Source organism: Tetrao urogallus (assembly GCF_951394365.1).
Source record: "Tetrao urogallus genome assembly, chromosome: 7".
Lineage (NCBI taxonomy): Eukaryota > Metazoa > Chordata > Aves > Galliformes > Phasianidae > Tetrao > Tetrao urogallus.
In genome coordinates this window covers 15,037,402-15,048,261 of record NC_136820.1, presented here as the reverse complement: position 1 = coordinate 15,048,261, position 10,860 = coordinate 15,037,402, and positions in this window count along the sequence as shown.

Genomic DNA, 10,860 nt, shown 5'->3' with positions numbered 1-10,860 from the left:
GTGCTGTACTGATGACCCAAACAGAAGTCTAGTTTTACAAAATTTAGCAACTTAATCTGTTATCAGCTTTATTGATTTTGTTTTACAGAATTACATGCATGAATCTCCCCAGCCTTCCACACACGCACAATCCCCCCTATTGCCTGCTAATGCATTTACGGGAAAGCAGCTTTTTTAAACTTCAGTGATTTGGGGAGGTAATTTCTATTGAGTTCAACAGGTGGGAAACTTCAAAATAATGTCAGTTAATCAGTAAAAGGAACCCTGCTTAAACATCATCAATAAGCTAATTGTTGGCTATTTTGCTTTGTTAACATTTACGTTTCGGTAATGAAGAGCTTTTAGAAACCCATCTTTGTGACAACATACACAAGAGAGTAAGGAGAGATTTTCGCTTGTTTTAGCTCACGAATGAGCTATGAACCTTTTAATGCTACTACAACAAATACTATGTGTTCTTATAATTGCCAAACGTATCCCCAACATCATTGCAATTACTGTATCTTGTTTAAACAGCCTTTCTTTTTTCACCCAGAAGAAATTGCTTCATTTTTAGCTTGAATTAGCTGCCTTTTTTTTTTTTTTTTTTTTTTCTTTCCCCCCCCCACTAGGCAAAATGCTTTTTCTTTACAGCACAGCTGAAACATGGTAAAACTGGTGAAGTCAGAAAATAAGATGGCATCTCTTTTAAATGTCTGTACTTATTATTACAAAGCAGAATTACTGATTTGACAATCGGGTCTTGGCTTTGCTATTTCACTCATTTTAAACAATGCGCAAGATTGCCAAAACAATCCTGTAGGTTGGCACTTTTCATATGCAGCTTTAAGAACACATCTAACAACCTAAATCAACATACACCTTACATGTCCCTCACAAGTTTCTTAAATACGGAAGAATCGGGCATGACACGTACACATTTCTCCCCACCCAACACTGTTAAATGTTTCAGACTACTGTGAAGAGGCCACAGAGAAATGGTCTCCCTTCCAACACAAAAGCAAACTAACTCAGTTAAGAAAGAAGCGTTGCCAGTCAGTATGTAACATGTAGGCTGAACAGAACTCAAGCTTCTGAAGATGAGAGGAGTTACAGTTTACGCTCAGAATACTTCTAACTATAAAAGAAGCATTTCTCATTAACACATCCACAAAGAGTTCTACATTAAATAGGTTGAAACGTACTCTATCAAGATTAGTTCTACTGACGTCCAACTTCTAATGAAGCTGCTTCCAAAATGAACTTACTCTGATAAAACTGACAATTTAAAGTACAATTCTCTTCACTAAAAGCACTAGTAGTTAGCAAAATCCTAGAAGTAAAACATCAGTGAACCCACATTCTCTGCACTCTTTTTAACTAACTCAACAAACAGCATTGTGAAACTGTGACGAAGCTCACATAGAAAATTTCATTTGAGCTCCAGCTCATGATCTAGATTTTACAAACAGTAAATTTGTCTACGATAAAAAGCATGTATGTATCTGGCAGGACCTGATTTTTCTAGAATGGATGTTCAGCACTTCCTCTAACAACATGCCTGTCTTTCCTAAGAAAATTTGTAATAGCTGTTTATACCGAAACCCTCAAACCATGCCCATTTATGTGATCGGCTGGTAATCCTGTACTACATAGAAATGTGATGCATACAACCTGCCAAGCTTACTTCTCCACATTTCCCAGAAAGAAAACATTCCACAAGTGAGACTGCACAAAGGTGAGGCTGTGTTTTACAGGACAGCAGAGCAGAACGCTTAAGATATTTTTGCACCATCCAGAAAAACATTTTGAAGGCTGAACTTCAAGTTCTCTGTGGGTATTTCTTCCCTTGTGGATTTGTTCTGCCAGATGAAGCAAAATTTCTTTTCTCTTGTTCTTCCTGTTCATTGATATAGGTTTGTTACTGAAAAACTAAACAGAATTGAGACCATATGCAGACAGAGCCACCCCAGCAAGGATTAAACCTGAGGATATGGTATCATGATGTGACACAGTCTGTGAATTTCTTTCTATTCCAGGATCAATTCCTTAAAACATTTTTTGTTTTCTGTTGCTCTGTCAATAATATTTTGAAGTGTGTCATATGTACTACTTTTCACTGAATGACTGTGATATCAGAAGGAAATTAATTTACAAGATACTGCAAAGAATGAAGAGAAAAAGCAAAGGGGATGGTTGAGTCTTTCCTTACAGAAAACGAAAAAAAAAAAAAAAAAAAGAAGAAAAGATGAACATTGCCAGGGAATGAGTTTTCTACCTGTAAAATGCTAGCATTGAAAAGGTTGATAGCACTGCAGACTGCTGTTCCCTTGGAAACAAAACAGTTCAAAGAACACTGTAAAGATTTAACTTCACTATTAAAACTGAAATATTCCTATAATATTTTCATGTGACTCTTTCAGAGTCCAATCCTGCAGGCCCCTTTCATGCATTACTTTGAATTAAATCATCTGATAAAAGGCAGTCAGACAGGTCGTTATCAAAATCTGAAAGTAGAGTAGAAAACAATATTTACAACTGTTCTTCATCTTGTATTCTGACTTGAACATCAGAGCCTTAAAACATGTCAAGTTGAGCTTTCACTGCTTTCAGCAATGTAGTATCATGTTTAGAATTTTCTTGGTTCACAAGTGTCTGCTTTTGGTAACGTGGAAATCGACTGCTAGTGGAACAAAACCACAGCTGCAGGCAGAGGCCAACGGTAGAACCTTTGACATCGTGGCAGAAGAGGATTCAAAGCATGAATCCTTGGAAGAAGTTGGAGGTGTCGGTTCATTGTATTCAAAGAGAAAAAAATTAATGCTAAACCCAAACCCTGAATGCCCCAAACGTACTGAGATACTCACCTGATGCAAATCAGAAGTTAGTGCAGCGCAGTCGGCGATGTTACTGTGGCTGAACAGAACTACACAGCCTCGCTGCGTACGCCTGAGGGAGGCTTGTGCAGGCAGATTGCCTTACAGTACATCACACTGCTCTCCACAGACTCGTGTTACAGTCGCAGCCTAAAACCTTTAATTATGAACAAATAAATGCCCCAGCAAGCTGCACTTCTCTTGTGACTTGACTCAGTTATCAAAATATCAAAATGAACTCCTTGTTTTAAGGAAAAACTGTGTTCCTGTGGATGACTCTCACAATGGAATACCCCAAACAGCTGAGACCCTGAACACAGAAAACACACCACTGTTCAACATAACCCATCCCACCTCGCAGCACTGCTACCTGTGGGACTGCGGCACGCTACCCACAAGAGTCACCTTCACCTCACGGCTCCTAAACTGCACTCCCTGCTGTATCGCAGGGCCATCTCAACGCAGGGCTGCTACGCTCCACTTCCAAATATTCTGCATATGTGGAAGATATTGCACAGCATTCAGATTGTTCAGGGTTCTGCAGGACCCAAGGATCGTACTGAGGCTCTGCTTACACTTTATGCATACAGATGGAAAAAACCGAACTATTTAGTCGCAAGAGCTTTGCACATTGGAGTATGTTGTTGCAAGGATTAACCGTACCTTTCTAAATTCTGTTATCCATGTTCCTATTACCAGCACCTAGTTTTTAATATGCATCTTTGTATGTTACAAAATAAATTGCATTTCCTATTTGTCGTTCTTCGCCTTGCCTGCATTCTCTCAGTTACTTCTAATGAAGGTTATGTGGGAAAAATAAATCAGATTGCTGCTTTTCAAAACAACTCAGGACTCCTAGCATTTAATGTGGAACACATCCCAGTCTGTATCTCTGCATATCAGGAAAAGAATACACTGCAAAAAAATTTCTAAGCAGTGCTAATATGGCTTTTGCTACTCATCAACTGTCAAAGTTCAGCTATCTCCTTGCCCACAAGTTACAGCCATGAGTTAATGCATAGCTCTGCACTACTTTACAATTCATGCACTTTACGCTCTGTGACCAGAGAAGACTCAAAATGATGCTTCAAAAATACAGGGTGCAAACTTCTTGTTTGTGGATGCCGGGTATCTGCTTATCACACCAGTTCTGACCCTCACAGATAGCGTTACGAACTAAGAAAGAAAAGCTCAAACTTCAGAATCCAAAATGATACCAAGCACTCACAAGAACAGAAAAGGATCTCTATACAATATTTACCTTATTTTGAAAACTCTACTTCTGACTGAATTGAAAAGTATGTAAAACTATGCAATCTTATTGCTGTAAAATTACAATTTGACGGTTCAGAGAGAGTGTCTCGATGGAATCAAAGACACTAAAATTGTCACTTTGTCTACCCTGAATTTGCAATATCAAGGAATGGAGTACAGGGAAAAAGAGCTGAAGCTTTCTGGCATAAAATCATTCCTTTGTTTGGAACAGATACAGCAAGTTTCAAACTAGCTGCCTCTGGTTTAAACCTGATGAAGCGCTTACTTACACAACATACGTCTCTTTTTCTCAACATGTGTCAGTTTGCTCCTCAGAACATGCTTCTCTCACAAAAGCTGCTATACTTTGCTTATGACACGCCACCAGATTTGTAGGTGACTCACAAAACACCAGTGTGATATGCCTTTCATTGAAACACTTCAGATTCATTAGTCTGTATAGATAATAAAGAATGTAAGAGTTTGCATTTAAATTTCAGATTCACTTCAACTCTCCCTTAAAATATTTGACATCTTGAATTTGACATCACATGAAGAGAACACAGCCTGCTTTTTCATGACCAAGAATCTTCCAGGTTTTGTTCTTGCTTTTTCTTACGCTATGAATAGAGTAGAGTAGAACAGAATGGGGCAGAACAGAATTTCCTTGCACTCTTCATGACATGTGAAAATAGTATGCTGTCTTTCCAGAAAGAATTTGTTCCTCAAGATGTTTGCCAAAAAGCTGTCTAACAAAGTCCTTAAATAATGTTTGACAACTTTTAAGACAGTGTCTGAATAAATATTGCTAAAAGTAATCATAGGCCTGTGACCCAGACAACCCAATTTGTTAAGTCTCCCCGTATCTCATAATTGGAAGACCCTGTTAGCAGACATCACTTAATTACAGAGCTTATCTCGCGAGAAAGTAACTGCAAACACTTAAAATGCAAACCTTATCTGAGTCATTCCCTTCCCCAGCTCCACATGAAAACTTTAAAGTAAAAAGCTCGGTTTGTTAAAAAATAGAACAGAAAAGCAGCTAATGCAGCTCGACACAACATGATTAGGAGACTCTCGGTTGGGACCGTCTGGGTTTGGCAGCCTCCTGACAGCCCCAAGTAAGACGTTAAAGCGATCAACACCTGACATCTGTTAGCAAGGAGGCATTCTGAGGTGAAGAGCAACTAAATCTAAAGAAATCAGGTACTTAGACCAGTTTAACTTTTTCATGAGGTGATATCCTTCCTGACACTTTAATCTTTCTTCCTGGAGTGACGCAAGACTTAAAACAAAACAACTTATAGTCCCTCCCTTCCTCCCAGTATGCAGCATTTATCTCTTAGGCAAAGAAGAACAAAGAACGATTTATCCCAGTTTAAAAAGGAATAAAATTAACGTAAGCACTAAATTTGTGCTAATATCTAAACCATGATTCTCAAAAGGAATTTCTTTGAGGCTGCTCTAACCAACAAAAAAAGCTATCTGAAAGAGGATGGTGAATTTTTCTGATTACCAAATCGAAGAATATTCAGAACATAAAGCTGCATTTATCTGAGTTCTTAATGTGCAGTTACTGAAGCTTTGAGGGATGGTTAATAATGGGAAAGAAGAAAAGGCAAACAGCGCAGTCACAGGTGAGAGATGAACACCCTCAAAGTAATAAACAAGTGCTTTACTTTGTCTACGCTATTTTAAGGCATTAAGGGAATGCTTTATTCAAAAAGTCCACGTTCAAAAAAGATTTTTGATCTGCTTATCATGACCACAAAGAGAGAAATGAACTTCTAAAGGGCTAAAGGAATATAAATGATTTAAAATTAGATATTAAATTAGATAAAACCCCAGTAAGTTTTTATCACATTGTCATTAGAGCTCCCACAAAGCTAACAACTTATGTAAAAAGGAATACTAAAAATCACAATTATCTGCGATGCAAAACACGGCAAAACAGTAACAAGAAAACTCTCCCCACATAATAATGCTATTCCCAATGGCAAATCCCATGAATGTAAACACAGATATAACAGACTTTTTCCTTTTAATACACTGCTTGCTATGCTTTGCATAGTAAAGTCAGTTACCTTTATATTTTTTTTCTTCTTTTTGATATTCCCGGGAACTTGACAAGACTTGAAAGTTTGCTTTCGCATGGCCTGGCTGGAAAATTGTGCTAGTCCAAGTTGGAGCATGCCGACACTGTGAGAGTTGCTGTCCATTCCTCTGGATACCATCACTTTTGGAGAGTCTTTTCCTAAACAAATCACTTTCTGCTATGCCCACTACATTCCACTTCTGATTTCTTTCAGGAGGGTGAATCAGCCTGTGCCATGCCAAGAGGCCACTTTCTGGACGGCTGGCAAATACCGTCGGGCTACAAACAGTTGGCATTGCCAGAATCTTGCTCAGGTGTGGAGTTTTGGAAAGCAAGTGCTTCCCCAGCTCTCCTGCTGCCGCAGTGCTCCCATCCACTTGGCTGCACCGGTACGATGCAGAGCCTCTCAGCCATGCCCATTCAGCCACCATAGTTCCTCTCCGGTACAATTAAATATAAAACAGTCCCATCTGTGAAGCCTAAACAAGCAGGCAGATCTATGTGGACTAACACCAGATGTAACTTTTACAACTCCACAACCATGACATGGGCCCCCGGGCAAGTTACCACCAATTTATTGCCCTGCCCATATGATCATTTGAGGTCTTGTAGGTCGAGGCTGGTCGTGAACAATTTTCAGATACTTAAAACACAAAACATCACGGATTCAGCCTTGTTTGACTTTGCTCTTATCGTAGGCTGACCTGAGGGACACTCTGTTACCTAAGTGTGACATTCTTATGTGGGCATGCTTAGCAGTTCCGCTTTTGCTACCTACTGCCTTTCTCTAGTTGTGGTCACACTGGAGTACCAGACACTAATTTTATCACAGGAGTTCAGACATGTGGGTCCAGTGTCAGTTAGAAAAGAGACTAAGGCAGCATGACTTGACCTAGTTGGTCAAAATACTTAGGTGAATTTATTTATCCCCTCATATAGAAGAAACCGAGATACCACTAATTGATAAATCTGCACAGATAAATACAAGCCATCTTCTATTTTAGGGAAGAAAAATTATATGCTATAGGAATTATACATTTAAAGAAATTATTTTATAGCACATGCATCAGAATTCAAATTCAAGATAGCTTTCTAACTTGCATCCTGTAAACAATGTTTACAAATAACTTTGGATTTCAGCTACCAGATCTATCATACCATTACTATTTTTGAAAGATTTGTCCTAAGAGTTAAGTCGAACATTACTAATACAGGGCATATTTAGTTATGGTTAATATTAATTTCTGGTATTCTATATTAATCCTTGCTCACACTTACAGATTTGCTCACTGTGTTGGCTAGTTTAAGTGTATATTCATACTTTTTTTTCCTACTGGGAGCGTAAGCTCACCTGATACTTTAAGTTTAAGGTCTGCTCCTTCCACCCACTTTATCTCAGTTGGACTTTAACAGCATGAAGTTTTCTGAGACACTATCTGGCATCATTGATCTCAGTGCATCAGACATGTCCAGACAATGACTGAATTTGACGATACCCACTTTCTTCAGACTTGTTTTTCTTAGCAAAATGAAAGCCTGACTTTAAATGCAGGCAATATGTTAAGAGTATATCACTCGTAGGAGGATAACTGAATTTAAAATAGAATAGTGAACACAACCCAGAAAATAATAGGCAATTGAAAACAAATTAACATACTTTTTTTTTTTCTTTTTTTTTTTTCCCCCCCCATAGTTTTAACATTTTCTGTCTTCTAGACTCCATAATAAGCTCAGACTCAGACAGAGAGATTGGATTATTCTGGTAAAACCCTCCAGGAGCTGCAAGGAATTTCCTTGTAAGATCTGAATCTAACTTGGCCGTTCATTCTTCTTGGCACAGAGAAGAACCGTGCGCTGTAACCCAGCCTTCCACAGCCAATGGTAACCTCAGATAAGGGATCCTTCAACACAACTCTACTTTCCTCATTTTCCATCATATTCTAATTATCTCCCTGCAGAATTAATGCCGTGCCTTTGTATATCTCAAATCTAGGAGACAAGCAAGCGCACTATGTATGTAATAGATGTAGACAGTTCTATAATTCACTCGTAAATAGCTATTTCTGTGTTTTGTGAGATTTTCAAGAAGACCACTGACCCCACATAACCCCATGCCTTGTTAAAAAAAATAATTAGCTATATCCTCTGTTTCCCGGTTGTTGCTATTATTACTGGAAATGAGATCAATGGTTCGTAACCCAGGCTGTTCAATCTTGTTAAGCAAAACTTCCTACATCTTCTTCTCCACTCTATCATTGTTATTAAAGGCCGTCTTTGCTGTTTTTTAGCCTGTGCTATGAGTCTTTGCCTTACCTTTGATTTTAATTAAAAGACACACACACATCACAATGGTACATCTTTCCTAAGGATTCAAAGAGGACGTCATACGAGTCTTACAGATTTTTAAATACAGCAAGAAACTCTAAAGCCCTCCTTATCTTAAAAAAGAACATCACAACAAGTTTGCCAATTACTGTATTTGCAAGCATCTCTGAGATTTTTCAAATTGACACATTTCAACTACGAGAATAAACAGATTATGTTACAGCTCCCATCATTCAGAATTTGCCCAGGCAGTTTCTCAAAGGCTAACCCCATTTCAAGCTGCTTTGTCTATTCTTTTAGCTCCCTCTGAAATTTGTCTCACTATTTTGACTCCTGTTAGCTACAGCTTATTTAATTTTACAAGCCTCTATCGTATTTGTCAAATTGTCCTCGGTCATCAGGAATGTTCTACATTCAAACTTCACTAGATGAAGAGTAAGCAGTAAGGAACTAGCACTGAGGGATCTCATATTTTATCCCTTTTTCCTATACTTCTGTGATGGAGAAGATATGCATGCCTTAGTTTACCATTTAACTTATTATATTGTTAAATTACAGTTTCACAAGAGGACTATATTATTTATTCTACTGCTTTTCCTTCCACATATCTCACTTGTCTAAAGCTGTGTTTTTTTGGGTTTTTTTTTTTTGTTTGTTTGTTGTTTTGCAACAGAGGGCAGTTTAACATCTGACCTTGATTTTGTCAAACCAAAACTCTTTATAAAGGATGATAATGTAATTTGTAAGAGCTCCCTAACTGCATGAGAATCTTCTTTCTCCCCGCCCCTAGCCACTGTTAAAATGGCCCTGATCAAGGTAGGAAGCAGGACAGCCTATTGGGACAAATCATGACTGAAACCACAAGCCCTATTTCAGAATGGAAGACAAACAAGAAGGGCCTAGAATTCCTCTTGCCTATGATAGTAAAGGAATCATCAAGTAATTTCAGAGGGAGAAAAGCAGCACATTGTAGGGATAACTGCCATACAAATAGTCAACAGTTCAAAAAAATTTCTCAAGATCCCATCAGTGTTTTTAAAGGTAAGTCTGTTTTAAGAAACAAAATTTTAACAGACGAAGGGCCTGCTGAGCTGAACAAGTACAGACTAGAAGAATTCCTCAGAAATTATTTACTACAGGCCAAGATAAAGACACCTTATGGATGAATGCAAAGGTTGGCCAGTTCACAGCTAGGCAATGTTGTCTGAATGACAGTACATAGTGCACTATGAAAACAGTGAAACAATTCATTTCTTTCCATCTATTTCTATGCTAGTATCCGCTAAGAGTTATTTTCTATTCAAAAACTGCCTCAGCTTGTAAGCATTTCAACTTGTAGTTCATCAGAATTACAGCAACAGGTGAATATATAAGTTGCATCTGAATTGTCACTACCTTACCTGACTGGAAAACAAAAGATTGACAAAGGTTTACCTATTCTCATATCTGAAGTTTAATGAAAATGAGCAGCAAGTGCAACAGCATGCTTGCTGGTTTTTTAAAACGTAGAAGTATACAAGCATCTAAGGACATGGAAGTGAGCTGGTTTCAGGGAGATCAACTAAGGCAAATGTAATCAGGATTAGGACTAAGGGATGCACAATAGGTTGATCAAGCAGCCTAGCTTTGTGTGGAGCCAGTCCAATAGCACTAAATGATATTTTTAACTAATGGCTTAACACAAAAACGAAAAAAGCTATAATTAAAGGACACCACCCCTCCAGGCAAAATTAAAATGACATTCTTACTCTGTACAAGCATTTTGAAGCACACACAGTAACAAAACCTAAAAGCATACAAACTTGCCATACGTTTGTGCTGGGAATGATAAAACTGTCTGTGCCAAACAGGGCAAAGGTTCCACTTCCTCACATTACTGTTGCATTAGTTTAGAGTTTCTTCCCTTTGTTCCCACTCATTCCCTTTCCTTCTCTTTTCTCCTGAATAACACCATAACATCTTATTTGCCCTTACAAACACCTGAACAATTCACAATGGAGTTTCCCAACTTTCAAACCAGATCCATGCAACTCCTGAGTAAGAGGAAGGATGGGACCAGATTTTTATTCATAAATTGCAATCCATGCTACCATACAATATGCTCAATAACTACGTGAGAACAAGAGATTTTATATTTATTTTAACATGTAAGAATAAAACCATAAGAGAAAAGTGTACCATGAGCGACAAAGGGCTCTAAGCAGAAGGTGGAATTAGTGATGCCCACTGAAACCAGCAGGTGGTTTCACTATTTCAGGTATGTTTGCATGTCTACTTGACCAGGGAAACAATGCAAGGATGATTTAATCCCAGACTGTTACGCTGTCACTC